Source organism: Malania oleifera, chromosome 13 (assembly GCF_029873635.1).
Source record: "Malania oleifera isolate guangnan ecotype guangnan chromosome 13, ASM2987363v1, whole genome shotgun sequence".
NCBI classification, from domain to species: Eukaryota; Viridiplantae; Streptophyta; class Magnoliopsida; order Santalales; family Ximeniaceae; genus Malania; species Malania oleifera.
The window spans coordinates 67972468-67988125 of NC_080429.1; positions in this window are offsets into that span (position 1 = coordinate 67972468).

Below are 15658 nucleotides of genomic sequence, written 5' to 3' on the forward strand. Positions count from 1 at the left end.
TGGCAAATATAGGAGTAGCACCCTTCGGTGAGGGCCAATCCTCAACCCGTCCACCAATCTTTTGTGGACATAACTATACTTTTTGCAAAAAGAGAATGCAAATCTATCTCCAACACATGGATTGGAAGGCATGGGAAGTAGTTATGGATGGAGACCTTATTCCCACTAAGATAGTAGATGGAAAACAGATTCTAAAAGAGAAAAAGGATATGACCGATTCAGATTATAAAATGCTTCAAATCAATTCAAGCACTATAAATGTTTTATACTGTGCTTTAGATGCTAACGAATTTAGTAGGGTTATGGCTTGCAAGACGGCTAAAGAAATATGGGACAAATTAAAAGTAACATATGAAGGAACAATAGATGTTAGAGACAATAGGATAGATATGTTAACAAGCGAGTATGAAGCATTCAAGATGAATTTAGATGAAACCATATCAAGTATGTACACAAGATTTACCCACATAATCAATTCCTTAAGTGCCTTAGGAAAAACTTATACTACTTACGAAATGATTAGAAAAATTCTAAGAGGCCTTCCCTCCATATGGGAACCAAAGGCTACAACTATCACGGAAGGTAGAAACCTAAAGACCACCTCTCTAGATGAACTCATAGGTTTACTACTTACCTATGAAATGGCCTCAAAGGAAAGAAATCCTAAATCCAAGCATAAAAGGTCAATTGCATTAAAAGCTTCTAGTAACAGCTTAAGTAAAGAAGAAAGTGAATCAAGCAACTTAGATCAAGATGAATTAGCATTCATCACTAAAACATTAGGCAAATTCTATAGGATAAATAAACGGTTTCCTAGAAATTTTAATAAAAAGAAACCTAAAAAAGGAGAGACAAATAGAAAAGAAACTAAAAGTAAAAGTGAACCTCCTATATGCTATCATTATAAGAAACCAGGGCATATCAAGCCAGACTGTCCGTTACTCAAGAAATACAAGAAGAAAAAGAAGGAAGCTATGAAGGCCACTTGGGATGATTCAAGCTCCAGTGAGACAGAAAACGAGTCAAGTGGACAAGAGATGGCAAATATATGCTTCATGGCTAATGACGAAGAGGTAAATTCCTACTATTACTCTACAAAATCTTACAATGAGTCTTGTGACAGCATGCCTTCCTATAAAGAATTACAAACTGAGTTGTTTTCTTTACATAAGAGTAGACCTAGAAAAATGGATAAAAATCCATTAATCTGAACCGCATCCGACCCGTTTTAACTGACTTATAATTATCCATTTGCTAAATGAGTCAAATATAATTTTTCATTTTCATATTTGCCCCCTTAGCGGGTCGGGTCGGGTTTATCCGGTGGATATCTGCCAACCCGCTTACATTAGTAACCTAGGAAAGCCCAACAGGCTACAGCCAAAGTCCAAACCCAGCCAGTCTAGTGAGCCCACTACTGAAGTACCCACGGCCACACGGCCCACACGCCCTGGTCAGCTCCTCCCACTCCACTCCCAGGCCAACCCTAAATCCCTAATCACCTAATGCCCGCAACCCTATTCAATTCGAGCCCTAGCTGCCTGCTGCCCTATTTGATTCTTCATTCAAGCGTGACGAATGTCTCTGTTCAGAGAGCCAACACAGGAGGAGAGAGTGACTGAGTGAGAGACCCTTCATTCTAGCCTTCTTCTTCGATCCTTCGAAGCCCTTTGGCCTACATGAGTTGGTCTTCCACACTGTGAATCAGCAAGAGCCCTTCGCGAGTTCATCACTTCGTCAGGAGCTTCGCGAGTTCATCATGGACATTTTCAAACTAGAAGGAGCTCCTCGCAAGCTCGTCTTTGAGCTTTCCTGAGTTCGTGAGTTCATCTGTGTCGAAGTTTGAATTTGTAAGTATTCTTCCTCTTCTTCTACAGATTTGCTTTTTGCTTTCCATGTTCATCAGTTTTTTAGTATGTTTAGCAGCATTGTTTGGGTTTTCACTTTTATTTTAACCTTAATGATGGGGAGCTTGAGGAACTCTCTGATCATGTGGTTCTTGGATTCTTCTTGTTATTACCATTGTGGGGATTTTAGGATTGGTGTTTGGATAATTATGGTGTTTTCTCTTATAAATGATTCTATACTCACCTGAACACATCTCATCATTCTTTTCATCTTGCCAATAAATTGTGGAGAGCTAAAGTTCCTTCAAAGGTAAAGGTGTTGTGTAGATCACCATTCTTGATAGGGTTAACACCAATGATTTGTTGTAGCCTTGCAAGTTGAGAGACCTTATTAGGCTTTATGTTTAGATGTTTGTGTCGTGTGTAGCTATGGTTTATTCTCAGTCCTGTGGCTTGGTGTCTTTGGAATAAGATCTTTGGCCTATTGGGAAGTGTTATGGGTGCCCTTATTCTTTGGAGGATTTCTTGGTGGTTGAATTTTGAGATTTTGGAAGGCGTGGAATTCTACTTTCATTGTTATTTTGGTTATTTGGTTGGAGAGAAATGCCCAGATTTTTTGAGACCATGGGTCTTCTATAGGCTTGATTTGGGATTGGATGCTCAATACAAGGTGTTTTGGCATTACTGGTGTTGCTGAGAATCACCATGATCGATTGGCTCAAACCTAGTTTGGGTGGTCTTCTTGTTTTAGCATTTTCTATTTCTTTTCTTCTCTTCAAAAATTTCTCATTTTCTTTGTGCCTTCTTCTTTCTTTTTACAATAATTTTCTATCCAAAATAAAAAGAAAATAAAATTCAAACTTCATGATCAATACAGAAATAAATTAATATCAGCAGTCAATTCATTAGCATCTATCCATTGTGTCTGAAGCTTGCAGGCCCCCATGTCTTAATTACTAAATTCATTTTTGCCATGAACTTCATGTCTGTGCCCACCTTTTCCCACAATTGTAGTCAAACAATGGCAGTTCCACACAATTTTTTGCTTTTTTTCATGGAGCTAAAATTTTGGTTTTGAAGAGGATCCAAATTTTGAAAAGACTTCTAGGCATTTGAAAGAACATGAAAGGCATTGTTTCACTCTTTACAATATCATGTTTCATTACATGTTTGTTAAAATGTCCAAGTGGTGATTAGTCTCTATTTTTTTGTTATCTAACCTCCTGGTCAACTAGAAAACAAATGCAATTTATTACTAATACTATTCTATATTCTAAATATAAATCCATCTTCTCTTTAAAAATTTAAGCTAATAATACTGTTGCAATTTTTTTTTTGGCTTTCTTGGCTTGGTTAAATGGAGCCAAAGGTCTTATTTTGAAGAATCCTCAATTTGAAATGTCATCATTTAGGCATTTCCATGGGCATAAAGGCGATGTGCCTTTTGAGTGCAAAATTTTTGAATGGAACTAAAGGTTTTATTTTGAAAAATTCACCTTTTGGAACATCATGTTTTCTTGAATGAAACTTGTTAAAATGCTTAAGTGGCAAATTATTCTTTAGAATTGACATTGTTGTGCCTTTTGATTGTGAAATTTTTAGAAATTTCTTGAAACTTTCTCAACTTGTTAGTGTAGTGGTGTTTCAAGTGTTAACATTTAAAGATTTTTTTTTTCTCTTTAAATTCTTTTGCCTTAATTTTTTGCAATGCATTACAAGAATTTGGAAAAAAAAAATGTCTTAGTTAATAGCGAATTCAATTTATCAAAATAATGAAATGAGTGAAGAAGAAGTTCAGTTGCCAGATTCATCAAACATAGAACCTACATGAGGAGAAGAAGATGAAAGCTTTGATGTCACAAATGAAAGCATTTCAATTAATTCAAGGCATTCAAATGATTTTGAAGTTATTTGAAGGATGGATTGACATTTTTTAGTTTGTTGATAGTTTTATTTTGCAAAATTCACACGATTTGAAAATAGTTGTATTTAAAGAAATTCACATGCTTTAAGAACAATTATAATGTTTAGATTTTAGACTCACACGAGTCACATGATTTGAGTTTCTATTTTGAGTTGGATTGAGACTAATTTATTATATTTTATTGCTTACAGTTTTACTTGCATGAATCAGGAGTTGTTAATTAGTATAAATGATTGAATGATTGATATAGTTACTAAAAAAGTTAATACACAAACTAATCGCAAGTTATCGTATACAACTTCAATTATTATGACAAAAAATAAATTATTAATAAAATTATATTTGAGAATGACGAATTATCCATCCATCCGCCATGAATTATCCGACCCGAAACCGCATAATCCGCCACTTAAACGAGTCGAATATGGATTATGATTTTTTCACCCGATAATCTGCCTTATCCGCCACAGATAAACCGACCCGATCCGCTTTGTCAGGTCTACATAAGAGATTCATAAAAATTTCCAAGAGAAATATAACTTTGAAAAATCAAAATAAAGAATTAATAAAGCAACTCGAAACATCTAAAACCAGTGAAAAGGAGAAATATTCTTGTATTGAAAAATTAGAAGATGAAATAAAAGAAATTACTCAAGAGATGGGAAAAATTAAAGAAGATGATTTAAACAAAAAGGAGTTAGAGATAATCGAACTTAAAAAATCAATAGAGGATAAAGAGAAAATTATATATAACTTTACCAAAGGAAAAGAAAACTTTGAAGACATGATTGGACAACAAAGACTAAATAGAAACAAAGAAGGGATAGGTTATAATGGAAAAACAAACAAAAGGAATAAAAAATTATACATGAGATATTTTGTCAAAGAAGGCAAGCACTATGCTAGTACTTCTTCAAACAATAAATATGAACACACCACTTGCTACATGTGCAAGAATAAGGGTCATGTAATGATCAATTGCCCACTAAAAAGAAAATATGTCAAAGTACAAGGAGAATGGAAAGTCAATAATGGAAATAAAAACAATACAAAGAAAGTTAAAAGAATTTGGGTTCCAAAGACTAACACAATGAATCCCTCATTGTAGGTATGCTTTAGGATTACACCATCAACAAATGAGTGGTACTTGGATAGCAGGTGTTCAAGGCACATGACCGGTGATAGGACCAAGTTCACCACATTAAAACAAAAGGATGGGGGATACGTCACCTTCGGCTACAATGCTAAAGGTAAAATTATTGGCATTGGAAAAATAGGTAAAGAACTTTCCCTTACTATTGATAATGTGCTATTAGTAGAAGGATTAAAACACAATCTATTAAGTATTAGCCAATTAAGTGACAAAAGGTTCGAAATTACTTTTAAGAAAGAGAAATGTGTTATCCAAATTCCTAAGAACAATGAAACCTTGTTTATAACTTATAGGATAAATAATGTTTATTGTATAAACCTTGAGAACTTAGAAAATCAAAACGTAACTTGTTTGGCAGTAATGAATGAAATAAGTTGGTTGTGGCATAGGAAACTAGGCCATGCTAGTATGGATCTTTTATCCAAATTATCTAAGAAAAATCTTGTAAAAGGATTACCAAATACTAAATTCATAAAAGACAAGGTGTGTAGTGCATGCCAAAAAGGAAAGCAAGTTAAAACAAGCTTCAAAAAGAAAAAATACATATCTACTAAAAGGCCCCTAGAACTCCTGCACCTAGACTTATTCGATCCAACTAGAACCTTAAGCTAAGGAGGCAAACAATATGCTTTTGTAATAGTAGATGACTATTCAAGATTTACTTGGGTATTATTCTTAGCAAATAAAGATGAAGCTTGTGACATGCTAATCACCTTATGCAAGAAATTACAAAATGAAAAAGGCTATAATATAACTAATCTTAGAAGTGATCAAGGTGGGGAATTTGAAAACAAAGATATTGATAAATTCTGTAATAAACATGGAATAAACCATAATTTTTTAGCACCTAGGACTCCACAACAAAATGGAGTTGTAGAAAGAAAAAAAATAGAACTCTCCAAGAAATGGCAAGAACCATGTTAAACGAAAATAATCTACCTAAATACTTTTGAGCAGAAGCTGTGAATACAACTTGTTATATTATAAATAGAGTATCCATAAGATCAAGTATAGACAAAACACCGTATGAATTATGGAAAGGTAGAAAACCCAACATTTCCTACTTTCATGTATTTGGGTGTAAATGCTTTATTCTTAATACTAAAGATGATTTAGGAAAGTTCGATGCAAAATTTGATGAGGGTATCTTCTTAGGTTACTCTACAAATAGTAAAGCTTATAGAGTTTATAACAAAAGGACTCTTACTATTATTGAATCAATACACATAACGTTTGATGAATCAAATAATTATGACAATAAAGTTAAGAAATATGAAAAAGAAGATATCTCACAAAAAGTAGAAGATCTTGAAATCAAAGAAGAAAATAATAATGAAGCTTCAAATGAAAACATCATAGAAAATCTAGAACTACCTAAAGAATGGAGATATACTGAAAGTCACCCAAAAGACCAAATTCTTGGTGAACCATAAAAAAGAATAACCACTAGAGCCTCATTAAAAAATATTTGTAACCATTATGCTTTTTTGTCTCAAGATGAACCCAAAAATATAAAAGAAGCCTTAAAAGATGATTCTTGGATCATAGCTATGCAAGAGGAACTAAATCAATTTGAAAGGAGTCAAGTATGAGAACTTATACCTAAACCCAAAGATAAATCAATCATAGGAACCAAATGAGTGTTTAGAAATAAAAAAGATGAAAATGGGGTAGTTGTAAGAAATAAAGTTAGGCTAGTAGCACAAGGCTATAATCAAAAAGAAGGTATAGATTACGAAGAGACCTTTGCTCCCGTAGTAAGAATGGAAGCTATAAGAATGCTTTTTGCCTATGTAGCCAATAAAGACTTTAAACTACACCAAATGGATGTAAAAAGTGCATTCCTAAATGGTTATATAAATGAAGAAGTTTACGCTAAACAACTTCCAGGTTTTGAAGGCTCTAAAAACCCAAATCATGTATTCAAGCTAACTAAAGCCTTATATGGATTGAAACAAGCTCCTAGAGCTTGGTATGAAAGACTAAGCAAGTTCGTACTCCAAAACAATTTTTCAAGAGGAAAGATGGACAACACTCTATTTATAAAAACCAAAAATAATGATATGCTTATAGTGCAAATTTATGTTGACGACATCATATTTGGAGCAACTAATAAAGATTTATGTAACGAATTTGCTACAACTATGTAAAGAGAGTTTGAAATGAGCATGATGGGAGAGTTAAATTACTTCCTAGAGTTACAAATCAAACAAGCTAAAAATGGAACATTCATAAATCAAACTAAATATATCAAAGACAGGTTAAAAAAGTTTGATATGGAGGAAAGCAAACCCATAGGAACTACCATGAGCACCTCAACAAGTCTTGACAAGGATGAAAAAGGAAAACAAGTAGATACCAAGCATTATTGAGGAATGATAGGGAGCTTACTTTATTTAACAGCAAGTAGATCGAACATCATGTTTAGTGTTTGTGTGTGCGCTAGGTTTCAATCGGCTCCTAAGGAATCACATGAAATCACAGTTAAACAAATCCTTAGATATTTAATAGGCACACTTGATCTAGGTTTATGGTATCCAAAGGGAACTGATTTTGAAATGAGAAGTTATTTAGATGCGGATTATGCAAGATGCAAAATAAATAGAAAAAGCACTAGTGGGACTTGTCACTTTCTAGGACACTCACTAGTTTCTTGGTTCTCAAAGAAACAAAATTCCGTAGCATTATCTACAGCTGAAGCACAATACATAGCAGCTGGGAGCTGTTGTGCTCAAACCTTGTATATGAAACAATAATTAAAAGACTTCAAAATACAATACCAAACAATCCCTATAAAGTGTGACAATACAAACGCTATAAATATTTCGAAGAATCCAGTATCACATTCAAGAACAAAACATATTGATATACATCATCATTTCTTAAGAGATAATGTAGATAAGAAAGAAATAGTACTTGAATTTGTTAACATTCACGATCAATTAGCTGATATATTTACAAAACCATTAGCTGAAGATTAATTTGTATTTATCCGATGGGAATTAGGAATGTTACATGCAAGAGGGGTTAACTAGGAGAGAATCGAATTTTTCTCCAAGGCAGACGACTGCCAAATATCTGGTAGATGATTGACAGGCTACTGTCTATGTGGAAAGACAGTTGACAGCCGACTGTCCACTTGGTGATAGACAACTGTCTCACAGCGGTTCATGTTTTTTAACATAAAATACTCTTTTTAAAACCCCCCAGATGCCTGTCCATTCGTCTCCCCTTCTCTAAACCAACTCCTCTTCATTCTCTTCGAAGTCCTCCTCTCCAAACCTCCTCCCAGCGTCAATCCATCACAACCCTAACTCCTTCACACCTAGGGTTTCACGAATTTCAGCTTCATCAAAATGCTGCATACCAAAATTGTGGTAAAAAGGACAAAGCATCCTCTTCTTCCTCAAAGGCTGCAAGCAACAACAACATTGAGAAATGGCTGGTCTCATCTTATGCAAAAGCGTTGTACCAAAATCACATCTCTACAATCGATCAATGTTTTGTAAGGTATTAGATGTTACTTTCTTTAAAGAAAATTTCCCTAAAATTCTTGAATTGTTCAAAAATATAGGATGGGATAAGTTCATTCTTCACCAAGTTAAGGGATACTATCCTGACCAGATTAAACTTTTCTACTCAAACTTGGTAAAGAAAGACGTTGGATTTGATACTGAAGTTTTTGGCCAAAAGATAGCACTCACTCCACACTCATTATGGAAAATACTTCGTATCAAGCATGGGGATTTTGAGTGCAATCCAATAGAAAAATAGTGGACTATGGAGTAGGGTTTTTCACCACAAGAATTTTTGCCTCTTGTGATGAATGATCAACCCGTTTATTTTGGCAATCCTCCACAATATAAACAGCTAAATCTGCAAGCGCAAATTCTCCACAAGATCATTGCATATAATATAATTCCGAGATCAGGATCTTTTGATCACATCTCCTTCTTCGATTGTTTCGTTATGTGGTGCATATTAAAAGGAAAGAAATTTGATTTAGCCAGCCTTGTACTCAAATTGATGGTTATGAAGCTCGAATCTCCTAGAATTGGGCTGTCGTATGGTGGCATTCTTTCTTTAGTATTTGCTCATTTTCAAGTCATCCCTCCATCTTTCAAACTGGTGAAGCGAACCCATTACAACCTATTCTCCTCCACTACCTTAAAGAAGATGGGTTACAAAAAGTACACCAAAGGATAGATGTTTAGGGGCAATAGACCAGCATGACCAGCACTAGAAGAAAGGAATCTAGCTCCTGAAGAAGCTGATATGCCTCCTTGGTTTCTCCCTTTTTATCAGCACTACTCCAGCTTCAGTTTTGAAATGAGGGATAATTTTTCTTTTCTTCAAGACAAGATCACAAATATTGATGATAAATATACTTTAATAGATAAATGTCTTGAAAAATAGAGCAACGTGTCACACAAAATGACACTGATTCAGATAAAGAGAGTAATGAGAATGATGATGAAGATTCTCAGGCAAAATCAGGAGAAGACACTGTTGAAGCTGAAGAAGAAGAAGAAGGCTCACAACAATCCAAAGGAAAAGGAATTGCTGAAGATAGTGACACGACTTCTGATACTTAACTATAGACTTTTCATGTTTGAACTTTTTGATATGTTGTATGATACACATGCTTAGTTACTAGATGTATTATGCCTTTTTGTTGATGTCAAAAGGGGGAGTATGTGTGTGAGCAAAGTCTAGGAGTCTATGTATGTATTTATTTCTAGTTCTGAAACTTTGAACCTCAGTATGTATTTGTATTTCCTGTTTGATATACTACGAGTTCTATGAACTATGAGTTTTATTTTACATCTGAAACTGAAACTTTGAAAAATCTTCTGAACTTATGTCTTAATGTGATTTTTTAAAGTCTATGCTTATTGATAGGGGGAGCATTAATTTTATTTTATATCTTTGCTCTTTCTTTGACATCATTAAAAGGGGGAGGGGGATTGTTGGCCTAGTTAGGCTTACAAACTCTTGGTTTTGATGATAACAAAGTAAAGTTATCTAATGTGTTTTCAAGTGATATAATAGTCATGCAAAGATGATTTGCTCAAATTTCACATACCCTGACATGAAAGCTTACAAGGATAAAGGAACAAGGAAAGTTACACATGAATACTAGAGATCCATAATGAAAGCTCATAGTAGTCTGAAAGATTAAAGAGCAGCATTAAAAGGACACAAAGCAAAGAAGTGTCAAATGTGTTTATAGAACAAGCTTTGTAAGTACTTCAAAGTTGATTCAAATATAAATTTTCATTTTGAAGCTCATTAGGCAAAAATACACTTAGAAATATGAAGTTTTAAAATTATGAAACATGTTTTTCAAAGTTAAACAAGTTTATACTCCAAGAATATCTAAGCAAAAATGAGAGAAATAAATATGTTTTTCAAAATAAAGAAAGTCTGATGGACAGACGACTGTCTGTATAAGGGCAGACGATTGGCAAGTTAAACAACCTAAACTAAGAAGAACAGAAGCCTGACAGATGACTGTCAACCAGCTGACAGAAGACTGCTAGTGTCAAGTGAGACGCATGTATATGTTCTGCCAGCCGACTGCCATCATTCTGTGTGTTTTGAAAAACTAATTTGTTAAGTGACAGAAGACTGCCACCATGAGGATAGCCGGTTGCCACCTTTCTATTTGAAAAAATATGTATGATATACATGGACAGATGACTACCAGTGACTACACAGTCGTCTGGCTCACGGTAAATTTTAAAATTTCCAACGGGCATATTTTTGAAATTTAAATTATTTGAAGCCCAAACTAATTTACAACTTGGACCCTACTCCAAGTAAACTTGGGGAACAAGCAAGAAGTATTTCTACATCTATAAATACCCTCAAAGTTCATTAATTTAAACACAAAGAAATCAATTAAGCTATCATACTCTCTCAAAGCTTACTGAAGTTCTGAAAGTTTCTATTGCTCTCATCACTCACGAAAATCGCTGAAGTCTTGCTGAGTTTCTCACTATGATTGTGCATCAATTGTTGATTCTTTCATCTATCGAAAGATAATTACGGTGATAAATCTTTAGATCTTCATATTGAACTTTCATATTCTGAATTTACTGAAGTATATAGTTTTTCAATTTGTACTAATCAGCTCTTCGAGGAGCAAGTTCTTGTACGCCTTGTTTTATATCTTTGTAACAGATTGATTGACGGTTCGAGTGCTGAATTGTTGGACCAAACAAGGGGATATTGTTTGGAGAAGGTGAGCTCTAGCCTTACCCAAGGAGTGTTGTAACTGGTATTGTTCCGCCTGGCAAAAGAACAATGATAGTGAATCCTTTGGTGATTTTGCCTAGGGTGAGGACGTAGGTTGTATTGAAGCCGACCCTTGTAAAACCCTGTGTTCTTCTTTCTCTTCCCTACTCTTTATTTTTTTTTAGCAAAAGTTACAATGTGTGTGGTTGCTTTAAACTTAATAAATTCTGAGTGTTCGGTTGTTAAATAGACCGAAAGGTAATTTGTTTTTGGTTTGATCAGCATTGATTTTGGAAACTGAAAAGGACTTTGTTGGTTGATCTTCCTTAACTTATTATACTGAAAGTTTATTTAAAAGATGAACATTGGGAAGAAGTGTAATTGTGTTTCAGGGATTATACAAGTTCAGCAATTTTTCATATTGATACAGAGCTATTATTACAATAATTGAGTGGTTGATAATTTTACTTTGATTGTGATTACTCTAAATTAATTTTGATTGTATTTAAGCATTGATTATTGTTATAACACAAAAGGTATTAAAAAGAAGGAATAAAATTTTTAAATCCCAATTCTTCCCCCCTTTTGGGAAAGCTATTCTAATTTCATCTTCTTTGCCTCTACCTCATACAAACGATATGCCTTCGATTCTGTACTGTATCCCAAGAAGATGCACTTTGGACTCTTTTCATCTAACTTCCTTCGACTGTCATCTAGAACATGCACAAAACATCCGCAACCAAATGTTATAAGATGAGAAAGAAGGGTTTCTTACGAAAGTAAGACTCGTGAGGTGTTTTGTTCCCTAAAGCTTTAGTGAAGCATTGGTTGAAAATATACACAGCTGTATTAATGGCTTATGCTCAAAAAATTTTTGGAAGGTCTTGTGCCTTCATCATTGCTCTGGCCATCTCCATCATAGTGCGATTTTGCCATTCCACAATGCCATTCTATTGTGGAGCTTTTGGTGCCAACAATTGGCGCTTGATGCCAAATGCACTACAATAATTATTGAACTCCCCTAATGTGAACTCGCCTTCTCGATTTGTTCAAAGTTTCTTTAACTGCAAACTTGTCTCATTTTCAACAAGTTTATGCCACACTTTAAATTTTACAAAAGCCTCAACCTTATCATGAAGAAAGTACACCCACATATTTCTACTATAATCGTCGACTAATAGAATAGAAAGATCCTCCTTGTGCAGAAGTAGTCATTTTACCATAGAGATCTGCATGTACCAACTCTAGAGGAACCTTTGATTTTTTGTTGCTCTCTTGTGGAAATGACATATGATGTTGCTTGCCTAGCTTGCAAGATTCACAAGGCTCTGCAATATCAACTACTACAGGTAGATCAACCACCATTTCCTTTCTTTGCATCTCCTTCAAAACTGCATAAGAGATGTGTCCAAACCTTTCATGCCAAAGTCTGCTTGTTGTATCCCTAGTTGTTGCGGCAAGTGCCATAAACTCAGATAGGTTATTCTTTCGAATACCTTCACCCAAAATGCTGCCATTGTTATCAATGATCTCAGCTTTTGTTTTTATAAATCGTACTTCATAGTCATGGTCAGTGATAGTAGCTACAGATAAAATATTTGTCTTAATTTGAGGAACACAAAGAACATCTGAAAGAGTTTTACCTTGGCCATTCGTGGTTTTTAAGGAAATGGTTCCAGTGCCCTCTACTGGACACTTTGCATTATTTTCAACAATTACATTCATAGGTTCATGTAGAGGCTTAAGGGAACCATACCAGTCCTTTTTTCTAGTCATGTGTCGAGAAGCTCCACTATCAAGTACCCATGAGTAATCTCTTGGTACTGTTTGAGTAGTTGAGCACATTTCTTTTGTAACCATGAAAATATCTAATTCTAGTTCAGCTCAATTTGCTACCTGTATGACATTCCACGTAGGCTTCAACGTGTCGTTCTTTTCATCATGGATACGTTTTCTGCAATCCTTGGTTGCATGCCCCTTTTTGTTGCAGTAGTAGCACATGCCAGAAAATCTCTTCTTATTCTTTCCCTTTTTCTTTTCAACATTATTGTCCTTGCCTTTGATTTGCACGTTGAAAGCACTACTGCTTTCATTTTCTCTGGTTCTTAGCCTCATCTTCTCCTCTAGTAGTAAAGCACAGAATTCCTTAAAGGTTAGTGCGGGAGTTCTAATTTGCATGTTAAGAGCAGTTACCTTGCTATCATATTTTGATGGCAGCACTCGAATACATCTTCGAGCTAACTCCTCCCTGGTCATTGCTATTCCCATTGCCGCCATCTGATCACATAGATTTTTGATTCTGGTGATGAATACTTCTACCAATTCTCCGTCGTCATGTAGCTTTTCTGCAACAAGTTGATTCTCCAAGTTCTGAATGCGTGTCTGGTTCCTTGTTTCATATTGATTCTTCAAAGCATTCCAAGCATCTGCAGCCTTGGATGTATGTTGGATGAATGTAAGCACAGAATCAGATACACTTGTGACAATAGCACAAAGTGCATCTGCATTCCGCCTTTTCCATGCTTTGACGAGGGCAACATCTAAAGGGATGACTACCTTAGGATTGGTGGGATCAGGCGTGCCAATCGGTCTTGGATCCATACCTTGAGCTGTATCAAGTAGTTCATATGAATCCAGAATAGCACTTATCTTGAACTTCCACAAAGTGTAGTTCGTGCCATCTAGCTTTCCTTTTGTGAATGCTGGTGGACGTATCTGAAGTGCTAGTGGAGATGCAATAGCAAAAGATGAAGTTTTTGCCATTGCGACGTCTTAACAATTATAGTTGTTTCTTCTTAGTAGCCTTCAACTATGATACCATGTAGAATAACAACCCCAAGATCTGTTTTGAAGAAACTATTGAAGAGATAACACAAAGTTTTATTACAACAATCTGTCCAAGCATGCACTCACTAAATGAGTTTCAATGGCGAAAGGACAACAAATAGAAAAACAAAAGAGGACACAATCTTGCAGTCGAGATGTGTATTGTGCTCCGATTGGGGGGGGGGGGGGTCTTATTTATGGCCTCTGGTTCATGGAAGAAGCACATGGGTGGCTCACCTACCATGGAAGGTGGTGGTAGCTCACCTACCATGGCCAACTTTGACATTAGTGGCCGTTTTTAACATACCGTGCCCACTGTTCACACTGGATAGGCTATATCGTCTTGGGGGGCGATGCACCCCATACCCACCATCGGGGGCTCTGCCCCCAAACCCTCGTGTCTCGGAGGGGAACGTCTTTTGTCTTTGTGGTACCATTGCGGTCTACCGCTTCGACCTCATCTGAACTATACGTTAGGTAAGTGTGCCAATTAACTCATGGGAGGTGGGCATTGCACACGTATACACCAACAAGAAGATATACATTTTTCAGTACATTTCACTTTCATCATTTTTCCCCATATCAAATCTCCTATCTCCATTCACATTTCATAATCTCATAATCTCAGGGTAAATCATTTAACCTAGTTTTAAACATATCTCAATATAAATCATCTGCCACACAAATTTCATCTGATACTTATATCATAAATAAATTTTAGGTAAAATGTCATAATACCGTTTTCACATAATAACTCAATCAATATTTCTCAAAATTGACCATTATAATTTATTCCCCTAACCTGGCTTACTGAGATTTCGCTAAAACACCCAATTTCTACACCCTTCGGCATTCGTAGCCCAAAAACCTGAAATTCACATTTTCCCTAAATTATTCAACTCAATTCCCAGAATAATTTCCATTTAACACTTCCTAGGTTTCGTATACTCCAAATTAACTTAAAAACCCTAAAATACACCACTTACCCTGGTTTTGGGATAGTGCCTCGGAATCCCCAACTTGATCATATGCTCTGTGTACGTTGTAGAGAATCTTCCCAAGATCCCCATAGTGGTTCTTGATCGTCAATCCAGGCTTTAATGGAGCCGGAATAGAAGAAGTATTGAAGAAGGTTTATGGGTTTGCATGAGAGAGAGAGAGAGAGAGAGAGAGAGAGAGAGAGAGAGAGAGAGAGAGAGAGAGAGAGAGAGAGAGAGAATTTGGTTTGATTAAAAATAAATGACTAGAGGGATCTCCTTAATACGCCCATTGTAGAGAAAACTATCGCTGATTTTCTTTGACCCTTAGAAAACCATTGCCAGTTTTCTATTTAACTAGCCTGGTTTTACCGTTTACCCATCACCATTCCGCGGTAAAACCAAACCGTCACTGGTTTTCTGTTCCTTCCAGAAAACCGTCGTTAGTTTTCTCCCCTTTCACACAAAAACCTTATTTTCTCAATTATTTTTATCATTTTATTTTCCCGGGTCTCTACATGGCTACCACCATTAATCAGGAATATCCTTAACTTTGCAAATCCAGGAAAATTGTGGTGGACTGTTTATATTGAGCCTATCCAACTAAAAACAGGGAGAATTTTGTTCTGGAATTTATTTCCAGAATTTTGGAAGGATGGTTTAGTCTCAGATTTTCACGAGGAGGAACCCA